Source organism: Canis lupus, chromosome 12 (genome assembly GCF_011100685.1).
Source record: "Canis lupus familiaris isolate Mischka breed German Shepherd chromosome 12, alternate assembly UU_Cfam_GSD_1.0, whole genome shotgun sequence".
Classification (NCBI taxonomy): Eukaryota; Metazoa; Chordata; class Mammalia; order Carnivora; family Canidae; genus Canis; species Canis lupus.
In genome coordinates this window covers 46,166,750-46,189,981 of record NC_049233.1, presented here as the reverse complement: position 1 = coordinate 46,189,981, position 23,232 = coordinate 46,166,750, and the positions used below count along the sequence as shown (strand labels likewise).

General features: G+C 37.7%; 1 long non-coding RNA gene across 3 annotated transcripts in view; it reads right to left on the bottom strand.

Moving 5' to 3' along the window:
- LOC102152711 overlaps window positions 1–23,232 on the bottom strand; it is a 58,602-nt gene that overhangs the window by 18,896 nt on the left and 16,474 nt on the right. For 2 of the 3 annotated variants that reach the window (XR_005367446.1, XR_005367447.1), the window contains exon 5: window positions 9,146–9,381. The exons of the other annotated variant lie outside the window; for it this stretch is intronic. This is a non-coding gene — a long non-coding RNA (uncharacterized LOC102152711). The remainder of the gene's footprint in view (window positions 1–9,145; window positions 9,382–23,232) is intronic. 3 annotated transcript variants of the gene reach the window in all.

Here is a 23,232-nt window from a genome sequence, read left to right as displayed (position 1 = left end):
AATAACAGTAAGCCTATAAAAGTTTCATATTGGCCAACATACCCTAAATAATTAAAGTTCTTAGTTCTTAAACCTTACCCAATTGAAGAACTGTGTGACATTTAAAGAAACTGTTTTTTGTAAAGTCCAATATATCTAAGGCTTTGTACAACTGGCTTTCTATAGAGAAGATGGGCATGGCATAATTTGTTTTTTTATATATTAAAATTTATTTTATGTAAGGAGTAGTCTTTGCTAGTTACATTCTGCCCTTAAAAGAATATTTTACAGGAAAGGTAAAAGGGGAGAAAGTTTCCATCTATCACTCATATTTATTTTTACTAGATTAGAGTCTGATTTGATAGAGAATGCCAAGCATATAGAGCCAAATGTTGAACAATTAATTACTCTATTCCTTTAGGATCATTTTACTTCCACAGTTAGCACTACAGTTCTTCTGAGATCAACCTAATTGGCATTTAATTCTAAGCTGAAAGCACAAAATATTCTCTCAAGCCATTCTTCCACAATATGAATCTCATTTATGAAGGCCAAAATCAAGGAGCCTAATACCCAATTTTTATCCCATACTGAGTGAAGAGAATTGCTGAGAAGCCTGACTTGTCATTAGACCAGAAGGAAATATAAATTGTTCAAGTGAGCCAACCAGAAGGAAAATCTGTATATTATATACTGGTTTATTGTGCTCCACAGTAAAGCTAAATTGTACGGTTTGCAATTTGTCAGTCTAGATGTAAGATGGAACACTCAATCTATTTCCTTGGATATGCCCCTCTAAAAACTGCAGGTAAAACATGGTTTCTTTCCCCATATAAGTATATATTTATTTTCCCAAATATAAATGTGAAAAGAGAAGGGATTCAGTCACTTCTGGTATTTACCAAACTGTTTAGTGGTGTGGATATTGGTCCTTGGCTACCCAGGGACCTAATCCTGCTCCACAAAGAACAAGACAGTCATTCAGAGAAATCTACTTTCTCTTTATAGGCTTTCACATATTTGAAAGTCACTATGATGCAATCTGCAAATTTCTCTTCTCCTGGATGAACATCCAAGTTTCTTTTCACCTTTTCTCTTACAGTCTGCTCTAAAGCTTCCTTCACCATCTTTATAGCTGACCTCAGGACCTCATTAAATTTGTACACATCAAAGCATTTTACAAAGGAAATTAGGCAATGCTTCAGGCATGGTGTGGTCATCATGTGCTACAATGACAATAAAAACTCCTTTGTTTGCGGAGTCTGGGCAAGCTGGCTGAGGCGTAGGGTCCCCAAGTCACCTGGCCCCACCAAATTACCTAGATAACTTTCAAATCATCCTGAAAACCTATGAATTCGGCCTGAGATTTAAAAAGAGAACAGCTGGAATGCTAAAGTGAGAAGAATTTGCGCTTCTATCAAGGTAGGAAGACGGAAAAAAATAAACAAATGAAAAAGCATCCAAGGGGGAGGGGCCCCACAAGAAGCCAGGCTAAAGGGGGCAGCGAGAGTCCCCAAGACAGGAAGGCCCAGTCCCGGAGAAGCAGGAACTTTATGAATCCTCCCCGATGGAAAGGCTCTCACAGAGAACTCCAGCAGGACCCCAGGAGGGGCAGTGGAGCCCCCAGGTTCCCGGGGTCACTAACAGAGGACCTGTGCCCGGGGGGCGAGCCCACCACACACCACAGCAGAGGTCCCTAAAGAGCTGGAGCAGGCTCCCTGCGGGGCCCCGGGAGCAGCTCAGGCTGGAGCTCAGGCAGCGGCTCCCGGTGGAGGGGGCTGTGAGGCCCGGGAGCACGATTCTAGCAGCACAGGCCCCAGAGCCAAGGCCGCTGGGTGACACAGTCCAAGATCCAGCACTCCCCCCGGGACAGGCAGAAGCCGGGTTAGGACACGGGGCAGCAATAACACTCCTGCCACAATGAGGCCCCAAGCTGTGCAGATCGGTGCCACCACTCCCAGAGCATCCGGGCCCCAGCAGACTGGAAGCTGCGGTAATTACTGCGGGAGCTGACTCCAGGGCTGGGGAGCTGGCCGCCACCACTGTTATTGTTCCTCCTGGTGTCACGTTGTACCTGGGACCGAGGCGGGCCGCCAGGGAGCAGAGGCCTCACAGGATAAACAGCTCCCACTGAGCCCGGCATCTGGCAGGGGGCAGGGCAGCTCCCGTAGGTGCACCCATCTGAGAATCAGCACAGCAGCCCCTCCCCCAGAAGACCTGCTAGAAGGACAGGGGAAGAGCAAGTCCTTGACCAAGCAGCGAGGAAAGTTCCAGGGGAAGTCTAGGGACTTACAGTATATAGAATCAGAGGATAACCCCCCCTTGGGTTTTGTTTTTTGTTTGTTCCCCTGCCTTTTCTTTTCTTTTTTTTTTCTCTTTTTCTATTTTTTCCACTACAACTTGTTTTTAGCCACTCTGCACTAAGCAAAATGACTAGAAGGAAGAACTCACAACAACGAAAGAATCAGAAACAGTACTCTCTCCCAAACAGTTACAAAATTTGGATTACAATTCAATGTCAGAAAGTGAATTCAGAAGCACAATTATAAAGCTACTGGTGGCTCTGGAAAAAAGCATAAAGGATTCAAGAGACTTCATGACTGCAGAATTTAGATCTAACCAGGCCAAAATTAAAAATCAATTAAAGGAGATGCAATCCAAACTGGAGGTCCTAATGATGAGGGTTAACGAGGTAGAACGAGTGACATAGAAGACAAGTTGATGACAATGAAGGAAGCTGAGGAAATAGGAGAAAAACAATTAAAAGATCATGAGGAAAGGTTAAGGGAAATAAATGAAAGCCTCAGAAGGAAAAATCTAAGTTTAATTGGGGTTCCAGATGGCGTCGAAAGGGACAGAGGTCCAGAAAGTGCATTTGAAAAAATCATAACTGAGAACTTCCCTAACTTGGGAAGGTAAACAGGCATTCAGATCCGGGAGATGGAGAGATCCCCCCTAAAATCAATAAAAACTGCTCAACACCCTGACATTTAATTGGGAAAATTACAAATTCCAAAGATAAAGAAAACATCGTTAAAGCAGCAAGAGACAAGAGATCCCTAAACTTTATGGGGAGAAGTATTAGGTTAATAGCAGACCTCTCCACAGAGACCTGGCAGGCCAGAAGGGGCTAGCAGGATATATTCAGGGCCCCAAATGAGAAGAACACACAGCCAAGAATACTTGATCCAGCAAGGCTCTCATTCATAATAAAAGGAGAGATAAAGAGCTTCCAAGATAGGTAGAAACTGAAATTATATGTGACCACCAAACCAGCTCTGCAAGAAATATTAAGGGGGACTCTGTAAAAGAAAGAGGAAGTCGAAGGAAACAATCCACAAAAACAGGGACTGAATAGGTATCATGATGACACTAAATTCATATATTTCAATAGTAACTCTGAATGTGAATGGGCTTAATGACCCCATCAAAAGGCGCAGGGTTTCAGACTGGATAAAAAAGCAAGACCCATCTATTTGCTGTCTACAAGAGACTCATTTTAGACATAAGGACACCTGCAGCCTGAAAATAAAAGGTTGGAGAACCATTTACCATTCAAATGGTCCTCAAAAGAAAGCAGGGGTAGCCATCCTCATTTCAGATAAATCAAAATTTATCCCAAAGACTGTAGTAAGAGATGAAGAGGGACACTATATCATACTTAAAGGATCTATCCAACAGAGGACCTAACAATCATGAATAGTTATGCCCTGAATGCGAGAGCTGCCAAGTTTATCAATCAATTAATAACCAAAGTTAGACATAGTTAGATAATAATACACTTATACTGGGAGACTTGAACACAGCACTTGCTGCAATCGATAGATTTTATAAGCACAACATCTCCAAAGAAACAAAAGCTTAAATGATACACTGGACCAGATGGATTTCACAGATATTTACAGAACTTTACATCCAAACACAACTGAATACACATTCTTCTCAAGTGCACATGGAACTTTCTCCAGAATAGACCCCATACTGGGTCACAAATCATGTCTTAACTGATACCAAAAGAATGGGATTGTACCCTGCATATTTTCAGACCAAAATGCTTGAAACTAGAACTAAACCATGAGAAGAAGTTTGAAAGGATTTCAAACACGTGGAGGTTAAAGACCATCCTGCTAAAAGATGGAAGGGTCAACCAGGAAATTAGAGAAAAATTGAAAGATTCATAGAAACTAATGAGAATGATGATACAAACGTTCAAAATCTTTGGGATGCAGCAAAAGCAGTCCTGAGGGGGAAATACATCGCAATACAAGCATCCATCCAAAAACTGGAAAGAACTCAAATACAAAAGCTAACCTTGCACCTAAAGGAGCTGGAGAAAAAACAGAAAATCGATCCTACACCCAGCAGAAGAAGAGAATTAATAAAGATTCGAGCAAAACTCAATGAAATAGAGACCAGAACTGTGGAACAGATCAACAAAACCAGGAGTTGAAAGAATTAATAAGATAGATAAACCACTAGCCATCCTTCTTAAAAAGAAGAGAGAAAAAAAAAGGAGAAAAGACTCAATAAAATCATGAATGAGAAGGGAGAGACCACCACCAATACCAAGGAAATACAAACGATTTTAAAATCATATTATGAGCAGCTATATGCCAATAAATTAGGCAATCTAGAAGAAATGAACATATTTCTGGAAAACCAAAACTACCAAAACTGGAACACGAAGAAATAGAAAACCTGAACAGCACGATAACCAGGGAGGAAATTGAAGCAGTTGTCAGAAACCTCCCAGAACACAAAAGTCCAGAGCCAGATGGCTTCCCAGGGGAATTTTATCAAACGTTTAAAGAAGAAACAATACCTATTCTACTAAAGCTGTTCAGAAAGATAGAAAGAGATGGAGTACTTCCAAACTCGTTCTATGAGGCCAGTATCACCTTAATTACAAAACCAGACAAAGACCCACTAAAAAGGAGAATTATAGGCCAATATCCCTGATCAACACAGATGCAAAATTTCTCAACAAGATACTAGCCAATAGTACATTAAGATTATTCACCATGACCAAGTGAGATGTATCTCCAGATGCAAGGCTGGTTCAACACTCATAAAGTAATCAATGTGATTGATCTTATCAACAAGAGAAAAAACAAGAACCATATGATCCTCTCATTAGATGCAGGGAAAGCATTTGACAAAATACAGCATCCATTTCTGATCAAAACTCTTCAGAGTGTAGGGATAGAGGGAACATTCCTCAACATCTTAAAAGCCATCTACGAAAAGCCCACAGCAAATATCATTCTCAATGGGGAAACACTGGGAGCCTTTCCCCTAAGATCAGGAACACGACAGGGATGTCCACTCTCACCACTGCTATTCAACGTAGTACTAGAAGTCCTAGCCTCAGCAATCAGGCAATAAAAAGAAATAAAAGGCATTCAAATTGGCAAAGAAGAAATCAAACTTTCCCTCTTTGTGAATGACATGATTCCGTACATAGAAAACCCAAAAGACTCCACCCCAAGATTGCTAGAACTCATATAGCAATTCGGCAGTGTGGCAGGATACAAAATCAATGTCCAGAAGTCAGTGGTATTTCTATACACTAACAATGAGACTGAAGAAAGAGAAATTAAGGAGTCAATCCCATTTACAATTGCACCCAAAAGCATAAGATACCTAGGAATAAACCTAACCACAGAGGTAAAGGATCTATACCCTAAAAACTACAGAACACTTCTGAAAGAAATTGAGGAAGACACAAAGAGATGGAAAAATAGTCCATGCTCATGGATTGGAAGAATTAATATTGTGAAAATGTCAATGTTACCCAGGGCAATGTACACGTTTAATGCAATCCCTATCAAAATACCATGGACTTTCTTCAGAGAGTTGGAACAAATCATCTTAAGATTTGTGTGGAATCAGAAAAGACCCCGAATAGCCAGGGGAATATTAAAAAAGCAAACCAGATCTGGGGGCATCACAATGCCAGATTTCAGGTTGTCCTACAAAGCTGTGGTCATCAAGACAGTGTGGTACTGGCACAAAAACAGACACATAGATCAATGGAACAGAAGAGAGAATCCAGAAGTGGACCCTCAACTTTATGGTCAACTAATATTCAACAAAGCAGAAAAGACTATCCCCTGGAAAAAGGACAATCTCTTCAATAAATGGTGCTGGGAAAATTGGACAGCCATGTGCAGAAGAATGAAACTAGACCATTCTCTTACACCATACACAAAGATAAACTCAAAATGGATGAAAGATCTAAATGTGAGACAGAATCCATCAAAATCCTAGAGGACAACACAGGCAACACCTTTTTGAACTTGGCCACAGTAACTTCTTGCAAGATGCATCCATGAAAGCAAGAGAAACAAAAGCAAAAATGAACTATTGGGACTTCATCAAGATCAAAAGCTTCTGCACAGCAAAAGAAACAGTCAACAAAGCTAAAAGACAACCTACAGAATGGGAGAAGATATTTGCAAATGACGTATCAGATAAAGGGCTAGTTTCCAAGATCTATAAAGAATTTATTAAACTCAACAGCAAAGAAACAGACAATGCAATCATGAAATGGGCAAAAGACATGAACAGAAATTTCACCAAAGAAGACATAGACATGGTCAACAAGCACATGAGAAAATGCTCCGCATCACTTGCCATCAGGGAAATACAAATCAAAACCACAATAAGATACCACCTCACACCAGTGAGAATGGGAAAATTAACAAGACATGAAACAATAAATGTTGGAGAGGATGTGGAGAAAGGAGAACCCTCTTGCACTGTTGGTGGGAATGTGAACTGGTGCAGCCACTCTGGAAAACTGTGTGGAGGTTCCTCAAAAAGTTAAAAATAGATCTGCCCTACGACTCACCAATTGCACTGCTGGGGATTTGCCCCAAAGATACAGATGCAGTGAAACGCCGGAACACATGCACCCCCCCCCCCTCCTCCAATGTTTATAGCAGCAATGTCCACAATAGCCAAACTGTGGAAGGAGCCTCGGTGTCCATCGAAATATGAATGGAGAAAGAAGATGTGGTTTATGTATACAATGGAATATTACTCAGCCATTAGAAACGACAAATACCCACCATTTGCTTTGACATGGATGGAACTGGAGGGTGTTATGCTGAGTGAAGTAAGTCAATCGGAGAAGGACAAACATTATAGTCTCATTCATTTGGGGAATATAAAAATTAGTGAAAGGGTAAAAAGGGAAAGGAGAGAAAATGAGTGGGAATATCAGTGAGGGTTACAAAACATGAGAAACACCTAACTCTGGGAAACAAACAAGGGGTGGTGGAAAGGGACGTGGGCAGAGGGTTAGGGTGACTGGGTGATGGGCACTGAGGGGGGCACTTGGCAGGATGAGCACTGGGTGTTATGCCATATGTTGGCAAATTGAACTCCAATAAAAATTTTTTTAAAAAAACTTCTTTGTTTGCAACACCATATTTCTATTAATGTGACTAGAGTATGTCAACTTTTTATACCATCTTCCACTATTGACTTATATAAAGCTTAAACTAAAAGTCAACTAAAAATCTTTTTCTAGGCCCTGCTTTTAAGTCACAGTTCCACCATTATATTTTTGTACTACTAGAGGCAGATGAGTCATGGGTTTGTTTTGCTTTGTTTTTTCTTAAACCTAAGTAAAAGCCTTTATATTTATTTATTAAGTTTTGTCTTCTCTGTAATGCCATACCTTTATAAAGTCAGAGTCCTTGTCCACCTGATTTGCTCTTGAATCCCCCCTATTTTCTGGCATATAATATGCACCCAATACATTTTTTTAAATTAAATGCTTAGATAAATAAACCTGTCCTCATGTTTCAGGTTACTAAGATCTTTTTAGATTCTGGTTTTAGTAGCTAATGTATTATCTTTAGCATCTCAATTATGTCATCTGCAAATCTGATCAATATTCTCTCTACATTCTCATTCAAGTCATTAATAAAACACTCCACCACTAATTCGTCAAAAACAGAGCCCTCACATGCATTTTTAGAGACTCTCCTCCAGGTCAATGTGGGCCTATTAACTAGCAGAATGAAATGAGAGAAATGAAATTTCTCCTTGAGAATTAAATCATAAATCAACACCAACAAGCAGAGCAGGGACAACCAAATCACCTTAAAAAGAAGGGATGTACTCAGAGCTGTCTGATGTGCCTGAAACCTGAGCAAAGGTACTAACTTATCTTTAGTTCTAAAGAACTGTCAGAACATCTGTCAGAAGGGAATCAGGGAAAAGGAAGATAGTGTTGAAGATCACATCCAGTTAGACTAATCACAGAACGTCTTCCTTGAAGATGGACAAAACCAGGCTTTGAGAGTACAACGCCAAAAGACCAATGGTTTTAGACATTGGAACCAATTAACTAATTCCATTTGCTCTGATTCTGTCATTCCCAAGCCACCTGCCTCACCGCCTGCTCACTGTATGACTTTGGGTAACTCTTTTTTTTTTTTTTTTCCTTTGGGTAACTCTTATAAACATTATGCTTCCTCAGTTCCCCATCTATAAAATGGAGGTGTTTATCAGACCAACTTCAGGGGGTTGTTTGAGGATTAAATGGAGTAAATATATTTAACATCTGGAAACAGTAGCCCTTCAGTAAATGTTAGCTATGGAAGGGAGAGGTGTATGTTAGACCTATATCAGAGTCCAGACAGACTACTTGGTTGATATTTCATATTGTAAATCAACTAATTGGTATGAACAGTTTTGATCACAAGAGGCAGATTCTTGTAGTTACAGCTGGGATATAGGAAAGAGCACATTTAAGAGTTTCTTAGCCCACATGTTTGAAGCCTTCTAAGAACCCAGTGAATAGGCTCATCTTGGCAGCCCTTACTTTTACTTTCTTTTCAAATTTCCAGAATATAATTTGAATTTGTATTTGACCCAATTTGAAAATTTTTGTATTTCGATAGGGGTTTTAACTCATTCATCTTAATAACCAAAATTAATAAGTTGATATGAATTACATAGGCTTATTTCATGTCTTTGGGCTTATTAGTTTTCTGATTTATTTTTATTGTCTTTTGGCATATGGACCACAATTTCTATGTTCATTTTGTTTGTTTTTGAAGTGATTTAAAATATAGATGATATTGTTTTAACTTCTAAGTTTTTGGGGGAGGGAGATGAAGAGTGACAAGAAGAGAAATATTTTTCTTACCCTTAAACAAGGAGAAAACTGCAAAGATTTGATGCCAGCAAACAGGTGGGGAGCTTCTTGGTGCCCACTGACATCTGCTTGTTGGTAGAATCCCAGAAGCAGCCTTTCATTTTCTTCTTGCACAAATAGTGCAGGGTAAACAAGAACCCCCGCCTCATTTTTGCCTGGTGCTGCCCTTCATCCCAACTGCAACATTTCCTGCTTTCCCATTAACAGTATTGCGTTGACTGAGATCTCTGAAGAAATACAGAAAGCACGAAGGAAGTCAGGGAGAAAAAAGGTGGAATTGCCCTGGCCACCTTAAAAAGCAACTAATCTGTAGGAAGAGGTAACTTCCTTCCATTAGCCTACAAAGACACTGTATCTTTGAGGCAGGGATACTAAAAATACCCTTACACCTTGCTGACTTCTGCCACTGCACCCTACATCTGCTTCAAGTGGTGGAAATCCTCCTTAAGATCCAACAGATTATCAATCATGTACCTAGTCTCCATCACAGTTAGATTTTTGCATCTCTTTCCCCATTTCATGAGAATTGCAATATGAAGTCAAGGAAGAGAGAAAATCAGGTACAGCTATTCAGTTGTCAAATTCCCTTCTGTTTTCTGCTATTTCCAAGGATGGTTATACTGTAAAAACACAGTAGTTTGTGTTGAGCAACATGACATTGTGGTAAAAAGCATAAGTTTGGAGTCATATAGGAACTGACTCCAATTTCAGGTATAGAGGTATATGACTTCCAGCCACTCACATCACATCCACAAGCCTTAGTTCTCCCATCTGCATAATGGACCTAATAAATTAATTTAATTAATGCCTAACTTACAGCATTTTTATAAGTAGTAGAACATAAATAAGAGGTTTATACTTAAAGATCCCTCAAAAGTACTTATTACTATTCCTTCAAAATACTGTGAGTTCATTTAGGAGCTCCCCAGTACCCTCTCTCCAATCAGCAAGAGATCAGAGGAGGATGCAGGATAAACAGCCTAGACCTCCTGTTCCCACTTAAATCAATGCAGCTCTGCTTCTGTCTGTTCTGCTTCTATATTACATTTCTTCTAAACAAAAAGTCTCTTTGGTTAAGCAAATTTGAAAATCACAATTGAACAACACAATGACTTGCAAAGTCTAAGAAATCAAGAAATGTCTGGGGGCTTTATTATTTGTGAAATAGCCTATTCATTCATCCTGGTGATGTCTTCTGACAGCCTTTTACCTACCAAGGAAAGGATGACTACCTTCTTCCCCAGTTCCTATGTAGTTTGTAAGCCCAGAACCCATAAAGCAGCTATTCCATCACTTTATTTATTTATATTTAATATGTTAAATTTATATTTTTCTTGGAATATTTAAAAATATGTAAAAATAGAAAAATATTTGAAGATAATTCTTGATCTCACCATCCAGACATAACCAATGCAATGTGTTTTTATAGGGATTTATACATAGATTTTGGTTTGGTTTTTTAACTGGGTTATGCTTGTACATCTTATACAACTTTTTTACTTGAGTGTTTTTATATAGCTTCATAAACATTTTTCCATATTTCTATATTCTCTTTTAAATGTCAGTATAATATTTCATTCAGTATTGTTTTATGTTTATCCTTTTCCATATAGATCATTAAGGTTGTTTTTAACTTTCTTATGTTGTAAATAGCATTATGATGAATATAATTGCACATGAAGCAATTAAAAAATTATTGCTTTTATATAAACTCATAAACATAGAATCTTTGCATCAAATAGTATGAGTAATTTAAAGATACTGATATATTTTGCTTCTAAAAGACTTCTACAAAGTTACACTATTACCCTTACAGTATGCCTATACCTGCTGCTTGCCCTCAACAGTTTTAGTAGCCCATACTATTTTCCTGTGAGTAGAATGGAAAACCCAAAGAATATAAAAAAACACAAGCTTCAGATTTTGTTTTCGTTTGCAGTATTACTAAATTTCTATAAACTTAAATTAAATTATACAAATAAGTCTGAATGTGATTAGATTGATAGGAATATAATTCTAACTTCTCCAGGTGGAAAGCTATTAAAGATATATCTGTGGCTTAAAGTAGTGTAAGTGGTTCAAGAAAAATGACCATAATACCCTCAATGCAAACCAGCGCTTTATAATCTCCTACTATTTTTTCTGCACTGAAACCTAATGAAAAATTGGTTTACACAGTTGGTTTACAAATTGGTTTACTCATAAGATTATGTGCAATAACATCTAACTTTGACCGAAAGGTAATGCTTTCAAGGTTACATCTGCAAATCCATTAAGTTCTGCTAGTTTACACAGTAACATATGAGGTACCTGAAATAACTGAAAAGTGTTAAGGAACATTGCTACATTATTCTTTATTTCTAATGGAATATAGATAATTTCTAATTTTTTCCATAACAAAGACTTGAGCCCAGCTGGCAGCTAATTACCATAAATAAGTATTAAAAGTACCTTTCATTTTAGAATATTTCTAATTGCTAAATCTCCACCTCTCCCCCATCAAACAATGAGAATACGTGAACATGAGAACTTTTCCCACCCAAAGTAGACAGGTAGAAAAGAGGGGTGTATTAAAGGAAAAATGTAAAAGAACAAACCCAAGATTCCTATCCAAATAATGGAGAAGATGGTACCAGACATGAACAACAGCTAAAAATCTCAGCCACTGGGGTCAACAATTTTCAGTGACCTCTCAAGGAGAGTTCCCCTTACATCATGTAATTTAAATTAAATCTATGCCATGCAGCATCTTTGAGGCTAGGGTTGGTGGTACCAGTAATGATTTTACATAAACATTTGTTGGGCATTTTTAACTATAAAAGGCTAAGAAGTGACATTTTCTGTCTCCATTTCTAAATTATGTTGGAGAATGTGAAATATAAGAAATCATAACCAAGTTTTCATATTCCCTATGTTTGTTCATAGTATAGATTAATACAATTCAAACCTTATCCCCAATCTCAAGTAAGTCAATAGTTTTCAATTTTGTCCACCCAAATTTTTTAACCAAACAAGCATCAGAATAAACTTTTCATTCATCTTCTCTGAAAGGAGCTGAAGAAAATTAAGGCAGATTACCAAAGGAAAAGAGAGAAGAAAGAGGTTGGGTCATTCACAAGTTAAATGATCAAACCTAGAAACATGGAGAGGTAAGACCAACCTTAGCATTTTCTTACATTCCCTTTTCATTCTCTTACATCTTCTTTTTTCTTCCTTTGATTATTAATGATTTTAGAATCTTGTTCAATAGACTTTGCTCCATTTAAAAACACAGACACTATAAAAGATAGTCTCCTGGAAACTATAAGTATAATGACTTAAAGTCATCACTTACGAAGTTCAGAGTCTTGGTCATGCATTGGAATCACCTGGAGAGCTTTTGAAAACAATGTCCCAAGCCAACGGAATCAAAATCTCTGGGAGTGAGGCCAGAGACTAGTATTTTTTTTAAGCTCCCCCAGCAGTAGTTTGTGTAGCTAGACTTGCATTCCTTTGGCATAAAGTAACAAAATCAAAAGACCCTGATTGGTCCAGTTGTTTAAATCCAAATTTTAAAAATAAGTGATAGGGAAAAATACTAACAAGTATAATTGTAAAACGACAAAGTTTTAGGGATAGAAAGGGGATTTCAACAGGTGCCTGGGTGGCTCAGTCAGTTAAGAATCCAACTCTTGATTTCTGCTCAGGTCTTGACCTCAGAGTCCTGAGATGGAGCCTCCTATGGAGCTCACACTCAGAGCAAAGTCTGCCTAAAACTCTCTTCCGCTGCCCCTCCCCCCTGCTCACATTCTCACAAGGGGCTTTCTCTCTCCCTCTCTCTCTAAAATACATAAATAAAATATTTTAAAAAATAAAAAGAGAGAGGGTTTAGAGAAAACCTAATTTCATTTTCAAGAAGTGTTAGCAAGGGATCACCTTTCCTTTAATATGAAAATTCTAGTAATTTTTGGACCACCTATGCAGTTTGAAGTTTAATTTACCAAAGATGATATTTCTGGAAATCCTCAGATAATGTGCACCCCTCCCTAAACCCCCCATTCATACATTCCCTTAGTCCATCACCTCAGCCAGGCATTTGGTCCTAGGCTTCTAGTCCTGCTCTTCCTACAGGTCAATCACAGCTTGGTCTCCTCCAAATAACTCCTATTGTTTCCAAAAGATCTCTCCTTCCCAACACAATCTCAGTTTTTATTTTCTCCACCCAAATTTTTTTTGTTTTTTTGGAAACCATATTCCTTTTTAAGCCTTATTTTATTTAAATTCAATTAATTAACATATTGTGTATCATTAGTCCCAGGTGTAGAGTTCACTTATTCATCAATTACATAGAACATCCAATGTTCATTACATCATGGGCCCTCCTTAATGCCCATCACACAGTTACCCCATCCCTCCACCCACTTCCCTTCACCAACCCCCAGTTTATTTCCTATGGTTAAGAGTCTCATGGCTTGTATCTCTCTCTGATTTTGTCTATTTTATTTTTCCCTCCCTTCTCCTATGATCCTCTGTCTTGTTTCTTAAATTCCACATGAGTGAAACCATATGATAATTATCTTTCTCTGATTAACTTACTTTGCTTAGCATTATACCTTCCAGTTCTATCCATGTTGTTGCAAATGGTAAGATTTCATCCTTTTTGATGGCTGAGTAAAATTCCATTGTATATATACACCACATCTTTTTTAAGATTCATCTCTTGATGGACATCTGGGCTCTTTCCACAGTTTGGCTATTGTGGACATTGCTGCTATAAACTTTTGTGTGCAGGTGCCTCTTCATATCATGTTTATAACCTCTGGGCAAATACCTAGTAGTGCAATTGCTGGGTTGTAGGAAGTTCCAATTTTAACTTTTTTTTTTAATTTTTATTTATTTATGATAGTCACAGAGAGAGAGAGAGAGAGAGAGGCAGAGACACAGGCAGAGGGAGAAGCAGGCTCCATGCACCGGGAGCCCGATGTGGGATTTGATCCCGGGTCTCCAGGATCGCACCCTGGGCCAAAGGCAGGCGCCAAACCGCTGCACCACCCAGGGATCCCCAATTTTAACTTTTTGAAGAAACTCCATACTGTTTTCCAGACTGGCTGCGCTAGCTTGCATTTCCACCAACAGCATAAGAGGGTTCTTTCTCCAAATCCTCCCCATCATTTGTTATTTCCTAACTTGTTAATTCCTAACTAGTTAATTCTAACTGGTGTGAGGTGGTATCTCATTGTGGTTTTGATCTGTATTTCCCTGAGGCTGAGTGATGTTGAGCATTTTTTCATGTGTTTCCACCCAAAATTTTCAACACAACGTTGGTGATGAGTTGGGCTTATAGGAGAACAACCACAAAGAAGTATCCCATAACTGCTACTTAAAAGGATCACCCTCAGGAGTCCGGCATCCTCCTACTCAGTTCTTTCATTCTCTCCCTTCCTTCTCTCCCAGTACCATATACAAACTTATGGCATAGGAGAAGCACTTGGTTCTCAGTCATCTACCCCTCCACACTGGCTGATGCTCACAGTTTGGGTCTCTATTCCTCACCATCAATGTCCTTTCACCTCGACTGCAAAGTCCCTTAGTTCTGCCAGACCTTGCTCATGCACTTCTGTGTCCCTTTAGCTTATTTTCCAACACTTGGAAGCTATGGCAGAATGGGGTTGTCTCAGGCCCTCTGTGTCTAGACACTCCAGGCAGCACCTAATTCTGCTGATATCATGCAGATATTTCTAGGGTCTCATTTGTTTTTCAGGGCTACATCCAGAAATCAAACACTGGTCCTCTCTGACCTCAGATCACCAAACTTACATAGGGTTGGCTGAGGACTAAATGGGGAGAGGGAAGGCACAGAGTTCCCACCAGCAGTTCATACTTCTTGATTTCTTTCCCCTTACATCAACCCCTAACTTGAATAAATTTAGAGCAGAAAACTCTGAAATCATCATACATTCTCCCCAGATATATTGTTTGTAACATAAACTTTGACTTTTGTGGCTTAAGAACATTTTCTTTCTAACTTATGGGATGGGCTGTTCAAAAGTCTACTTAGAAACTCAAAAAGCTGCCTTCCTTTTCCTCTTGTATGCCTGATATACCAACCCTACTCTAGGGAAGTGTGCAAAGCCCAAGCCTATCCCTCACAAACACAAATGGTCGGTGAAGGGAAAGGAAATCATGAAAATTCTCATCAGTTATATCAACAAGTCTCTCTGCACCTTGGAAAAAGTGCAAGTAGTCTGTCTAAGAAAAGGTTAAGAGACCAGAAAGATGAGAGAGGACATGGAGGATGTAAAGGATACAGGAAATATTTGGAGAGGTGAGTCTAGGCAACTGGCCTCTGAAAAGAGAAACTTTGGAGGAGAAGAGACTGTCTCACAAGGATGTTCAAATGAAATTTAGTGTGTGCCTTCACCTTTTACCCCCCAACATGGCTTCATTACTAGATTCTTTATAATGAATGAAAATATTGTGTTTTGTGTTAGTTGGCTTAGTAAGATGAAATAGAAATAAGTCGTACTTAGAAAATAAGTTAGACTAAAGGAAAATAATCTGAAGCTATGCCAGTCTGCCTAGGCTGTTGGTTTCATTTACTCAGGAAGCAGATTAGCTCATTGGAACCATAACATTTCCAACAGCTCCTTCCATGCAAAGGCCTATTTTGTTTAAATCTCCTTGGTTTTAAAGAATAAATCTATCCAAATTGGCCCAATCTTAAGGGGAAATTTACTGGAGAATAACAGAGGTTATTTATTTCATAGAACTCAAGAGTAAGCAGAACAGCTGGGCCCCAGAAGGACTGGAATCAGGATCTGGAAAATCAGTAATTTTCTGTTTTCCAAGACTATTTGGTCTCTTATACATGGAGACATAAGGCAGCATGATAGATTTGAGGAACTCCACATTACCATACACTATGAGACAGGGTGCCAGCTGACGAGTAGACTGGACACGGAATTAGAGAAATAGGCAAGGCATGGCACGTAGCAGAGACCTAAGCAACATATGTGGAATGAAGGCATGATGATTTTTGTTTTAGAGATATTGTGGATTATTTAAGTTGAAAAGACCAGTAAGAAGTAGATTAATGGGGCAGCCCGGGCGGCTCAGTGGTTTGGCACTGCCTTCTGCCTGGGGCGTGATCCTGGAGTCCCGGAATCGAGTCCCACATTGGGCTCCCTGCATGGAGCCTGCTTCTCCCTCTGCCTGTGTCTCTGCCTCTCTCTCTCTCTCTCTCTCTCTCATGAATAAATAAATAAAATCTTTTTTAAAAAAGAAGTAGATTAATGAATTTGGAGCTCAGAAGGGATATCCAGCTGGCAGCAGAGATTTGCATTATCACCCTAAAGTAGTAGTGTAAACAATAAGTGAATAGGTCATCCAGAAAGACTGTAGAGAAAAGAAAAAATGGGCTAAGGACTGATGCCTGGAAAGACACTGCATGTAAGGGATGATCAAAGAAGGAAAAGCTTGAGAAGGAAAATGAGCAGGACAGGTCAAAACAGGAAGAAAATTTAGATAGCTTTGCACAAATAATAGCAAATATGTCTTCCAGAAGGTGGGAGTGGAGAAAGGATACAAAGATTGTCCTGAAATCAGTTTTGGTAACCATGATGTTCTATCACTGCTTTTGATGAGCTTTAGTTCTGGAGTTGCTTGGGCAGAGGCCAGAGTGTGCTAGTTTGAGGAGTGAATAGGCTGTGAGAATTCTGGCAGTGGGTAGGATCACTCCTAAGTGGGTGTTTTCACATGGTCTATCTCACCTAAACTTCATAACAATCCTGTGAATCAGGGATCATTATTTCTACTTTATAGGTAAGAAAACAGAAACTCAGAAAATTCCTTTTATAAGCCAACTTCCATTTCTGATAGTAGAGAAGATAGATAATCTGAAGCCCAACCCTCACATGGCAAAATTAAAATGTTCTAAATATACTAAAAATGTCATTTATTATTATATATGCCATTGTATATGTTGACTATAAATATTTTAATATATTTAGCATTAGCATTTTTAATCAAGTAACTAAAAGAAATATTATCTATATTCAAGCTGCAATCTGTTAGAGCAAAAATTCACATTCTTTGTTGGTTAGTTGCTTTGGGGGAATTAAAAAAAAAACTGAAATAGTACAAGTAACAATTCAAAATGCCAGAAAATATCAGGTTTTTCTTTTCTGGACCACATCATTTTTAAGGGTTGAAATAAAAACTGAACACTGTTCTCTAAGCATAATCTGAGCAATGCCAATTACAGTTGCTCTGGGTAATTGCAAATCTACTGTGTTTTCTCTTAAGTGTCATCTAGGGAACCAAAGTTAGCCAACTCCTTAATGTTCAAGGGGCTTTCATTTGTACTGAAAATTGATCTAAAGTTCGACTAACTTCATTCCCTGACATTAGTATCCTCAAATCTTCATATCTTCATATGGCTACACACAAGCAGGCCTAAAACTTGCATAGGATTCCCAGAAAAATTCATTTGGGCTTGAGCTCAAAGTCTGAGTGTCTTGTGTTGATGAAAACCTTTGTAAATGAGTATAGAGAGGAGAGAATGATCCCTGACCTCACCAATACTGCTAAGGAAGATACTCATCAAGGTACTAGGCATTTACTTAAAGTTTGGGTCATGTCTACCTGCACACAACCCCAACTATTATTAATCCAGAAACTGCCTGCATAGTCATGCACTGGCCACAGAGAGGTCTGAGGATTTTTCAGAGATATGTTATTCTAAGAGAAAAATAAATAAATAAATGGAGATTTTCTTTGCTTTGCTTGGGAATAATCACTCCTCACTGTTTGCCTCTCCATATAAGTATGAAGAATGAATGTCAAGACTCCTATGCCTTTCTCAGGAGGAACATAGCACAGCATTTTATTCTAAGACAGACTAATATTCAGCAGAGCTCTATAGCAAATCATTCTTCAGATTCCTCACTATGTACTTTACAGAATGAATATGATATGGGGGCATGGTGATGAAATTTTAACATCCCAATGTGGGTAGTAATCACTAACTAATCAGTAAGGTGTGGAATAAGTGTGCCATCTGATTTTTTCAATGAAGAGACTGAATTTGTAAAGTAATTTCAAATTTAGAAAATATGTTTTAAAACTGTATGTAGGACGCCTGGGTGGCTCAGCATTTGAGTATCTGCCTTTGGCTCAGGGCATGATCCCAGGAGCCCAAGGCTCAGGTCTTGCATCGGGCTTCCTGAATGGAGCCTGCTTCTCCCTCTGCCTATGTTTCTGCCTCTCTCTCTGTGTGTCTCTCATGAATAAATAAATAAAATATTTTAAAAAATAAATAAAATAAAACTATGTATAATATAATCAAACTTTTGGAAAATAGACATAAAAGTGAAAATCTACCAAACAAAATAATTATTTTGTGGTGGTAAAACAATAGATTCATTTTAGTTTTCATTTAGATGTCTATATTTTCCAAATATTAAACAATAAGCATACTTACTTTACAATAATTGCAAAGAAAAATATTTCACTGTCATTATTTTTTCATGTTTCATGGCACACATTTTCATGTTTCACACTCATTATTTGCATCAGTAGGTTTCAGGGCTACATGAGAGTCAGACGGCATGTATGATTCAAAGATTAGAACAAGGACTAGTGAGGGGTCCCTGGGTGGCTCAGTTGGTTGAGTGTCCAACTCTTGGTTTTGGCCCAGGTAATGACCTCATGGGTCATGATACTGAGCCCTGCATCAGGGTCCAAGCTCAGTGAGAAGTCTGCTTGAGAATCTCTCCCTCTGCTCCTCCCCCATCTTTAATTGCTCTCTCACTCTCTCTCTTTCTCTCTCAATCCAAATAAATAAATAAATCTAAAAAAAAAGGACAAGGATTGTTGAGAGTTCCAGATTAAAAAAAAATAGCGGAAGACATTTTACACAGAATATGGAAGAAAATAATTTTCAATGGCAATTATTCATTAACTGAACTTTGAAAATGCAGATTAGAGAGTAAATTTTTGGTCAAAAATAGAACATGAAACATAAAAGCAATATTCCTGCTCAAATTGCCTGTGATAAAAATAATGGGGAGTAAAAGAAGAAAATCAACAGTCTGCACTGTAAAACAGGAGCCATCTATCCTGGGATAGACAGAGGTAACCTAGCTGAGTATTTCCACTAATTTTACAGGGGGGATAAACTAAAAAGTAATATCTGAACCTAATTGATGGCTGACGAATTTAAAGTCTTCTGAAGCAAATGTTTTTATGTCTGTTTTTTAAAGAACTTTTTTTTTAAAGATTTTATTTATTTATTCACAGAGAGAGAGAGAGAGAGAGAGAGAGAGGCAGAGGGAAAAGCAGGTTCCACGCAGGGAGCCTGACGTGGGACTCGATCCTGGGTCTCCAGGATCACACCCCGGGCTGCAGGTGGAGCCAAACCACTGTGCCACTGCGGCTGCCCTGAAGCAAATGTTTCATTAAAACATAAAACTTTTGGTCCTTCAATCAAATGGAAAAACATGTCATGTTCATGGATCAGAGGAATAAATATTGTTAAAATGGCAATACTATCCAAAGCCATCTACAGATTCAACACAATCTCCATCAAAATGCCAAAGCCATTTTTCATAGAAAAAGAACAAACAACACTAAAATTTGTGTGGAACCACAAAAGAACTCAAATAGCCAAAGAAGTCCTGAGGAAAAAGAAAGAACAAAGTCAAAGATAGCATACTTCCTGATTCCAAACTAAAGTCATAGTAATAAAAACAGTATGATACTGGAACAAAAATAGACATATAGATCAATGGAACAGAATAAAGAACCCAAAATTAAATCCCAACACATATAGTTAACTAATCATTTGACAAGGAAGCCAAAAACACTCAATGGGGGAAAGATAGTCTTTTTAACAAATGGTTCTGGGGAAAATGGAGAAACACATGCAAAGCAATGAAATTGGACCCATACCTTACACCACTCACAAAAATGTACTCAACATCAATTAAAGACTTAAACATAAGACCTGATTCTATAAAACTCCTAGAAGAAAACAGAGGGAAAAGAAATTCATTGATCATTGTCTTGGCAATGAGTGTTTGGAGATGATGCCTAAAGCACAAACAACAAAAGCAAATATCAATAAACAGGACTATATCAAACTCAACAGATTCTGCACAGCAAAAGAAACAATTAGCAAAATGAAACTTCAGCTTACAGAATGGGAGAAAATTTTTGTAGACCATTTATCAGATAAGGGGTCAATATCCAAAATAAAGAACTAAAACAACTTAATAGCAACAAAAAATTCTATTAAAAATGGCCAGAAGAACTAAGTACATATTTTTCCCAAGATGACATCACAATGGCTACCAGGCATATGCAAAGATGCTCAATATGACTAATCATCAGAGAGATGCAAGAAGAAAAGAGACAACAGATGCTGCCAAGGAACCCTTATACACTCTTGGTGGAAAAGTAAATTAGTCTAACCACTATGGAAAACATTATGAAGTTTCCTCCAAAAATTGAAAATATATCTACCATTCTATCCAGCAATTTTACTTATATATATACACCCAAAGGAAATGAAAACAGGACTTTGACAAGATATATACTCACCCTTATTTATCATAGCATTGCTCACAATAGCGAAAATATAAAAAGAAACCAAATGCCTATAGATGGGTAAATGCATAAGAAAGATGTGGTATATATACACAGTGGAATATTATTCAGTCATGAGAAAGGAAGATATCCTGCCATTTGCAACAAAATGAATAGACTTTGAGCACCTTATGTTAAGCAAGATAAGTCAGAGAAAGACAAGTATGGTATCACTTATGTGTGGAATCTAAAAAAGTCAAATCTATAAAAGAAAAACAGAAAGTAAAATGGTAGTTACTAGGCAATAAGGATAAGGTTGATGGTGTTTCAGGACATAAACTTATTGCAAGTAGTAAATAAGCCATAGAGATTTAATGAACAGTATAATGAACATAGACAATAATAATGTAAAGATAAATGTGATAAATATTACTTCAATGGCAACCATTTTACAATATATAAATGTATCAAAGTAAATTAATATGTAAATATATATTAATGTATAAATGTATACATATATAAATACGTATATATACATTTATATATACATACATATATAAATTTATATACATAATTTATATACATGAATGTATATATATACATTTGTATAATTTACATATGTGTAATTATACATATGTATAATTTATATACATAAATGTATATATTTATATATAAATTTATATACATAATTTATATACATAAATGTATACATGTATACTAATGTATACAATATATAAATGTATCAAAGCATATTAACATGCTGCACATTTTTTTAAGAATTTATTTATTTATTCATGAGAGACAGAGAGAGAGTCAGAGATGCAGGCAGAGGGAGAAGCAGAGGGAGCCCTACGTGGGACTCGATCCCGGGTCCCCAGGATCATGCCCCAGACTGAAGGCGGTGCTAAACCACCAAGCCACCGGGGCTGCCCTATGCTGCACATTTTAATTTATAAAATGTAACGTGTCAAATTTGTCACGCCTGGGTGGCTCAGCGGCTAAGCGTCTCCTTTAGGCTCAGGGCGTGATCCTGGAGTTCTGGGATCGAGTCCCATGTCAGGCTCCCCTCATGGAGTCTGCTTCTCCCTCTGCCTGTGTCTCTGCCTCTTTCTTTCTGTGTCTCTCATGAATAAATACATAAAATCTTTTTAAAAAAAATTTTTTTGGTCCTTTTGAAGATGTGGTCATCCTTCACAAATCTTTTCTATTGTGTTCAAAATGCTAAAGAATTGTTACAGAAAGATTTGATAAGCAGCTATCCAGACTTCACAGATCAAGACTGTGATGAACACACTGGGAAAAAACAGAAGGCAGAACACTTGAAGTAATAATGCTTTCCAAAATTTTAACTTCTGACTAAATATACAAGTTCAAATAAATTTAGCAGAATATCAATCACACTGTCCAAAACCCCAGGAAGAACATTACGACCATGACTAAAGAAAATTATTCTTTAAGAAAAAAATCACATTCTAGGTGATCTAGTAGATGACCTTGACACTCTTTCACAAAAGAAAAATCAACAATCTATTTAATTACAATATTAAACAATCAGTAGTTTCTAATGGCCCCTGGTGCACCAAAAGTTCTGTTTACAAATTTAATGCTAATATCTAATTCACTGGAACATTTGCCTGCTGGGATAGATACAATAACTCACTAGGGTTCTGCATAGTGATACCTCAATATGTTTCCACATATCACAGAACTCTTACTGGCCCCAAAAGCCAGAAACACATTTTATTACATCTCAGTTCTCTCTAATTACCAAAAGAGATGTTTTTAAAATCTCGCAAGTTTTCAAAATAAAATTAATTTTAAACCAATTTATTTTGTAAAAATAAAAACATACTCTCTAGAATTTTAAGGAAATACTGGCAATCACATGAAAGTATCACCATTCCAGAAAGACTAAGTCTCATCTTTTAAAAATCTAACACTATGGAAGTTTAATTCACCTTGTGCCATACATGTGATGGAATCTTCAAGAGGAAAACACTTACTCCCTTGAGGAATGAAGCCAACCTTTCTGGATCAGTTAGACATCATCCTTGGCAGCTTCTGGAGCACCAGGATGGACTACATGGTATCAGCTACTTGTGGTAGATGACCACTGGAATGATGTAGCACTCAGCTAGGTGATAGTATTTGAGAATACCAATAGCTTTTTTAATTCAACTAACTTCTCTAGGAAATATTCAAAATCATTAGCATTAAATTAAGGAATAAAGATTGTGAACAAGACTTTACAAAGAGACTCCTGCCACTCTATATTTCACAAAACACCTTTATTGTGGGATATTTTGGGATGGAGGTGGGGATAATGAGAGAAAAGACAATGAAATACTTCTTTCATGTTCAATTGCCCTAGCCTTGCTCCTCGTAGAGCAAAGCTCCTGACTGAGGTCAAAGAACACTTTCTAAATGTAGGAAGATTTGGTATGTTTACATGTACATATTTCCTAGGGGAAAAGTAAAAGCTTAATTCGATTCTCAAAAAGGTTAATAACCCC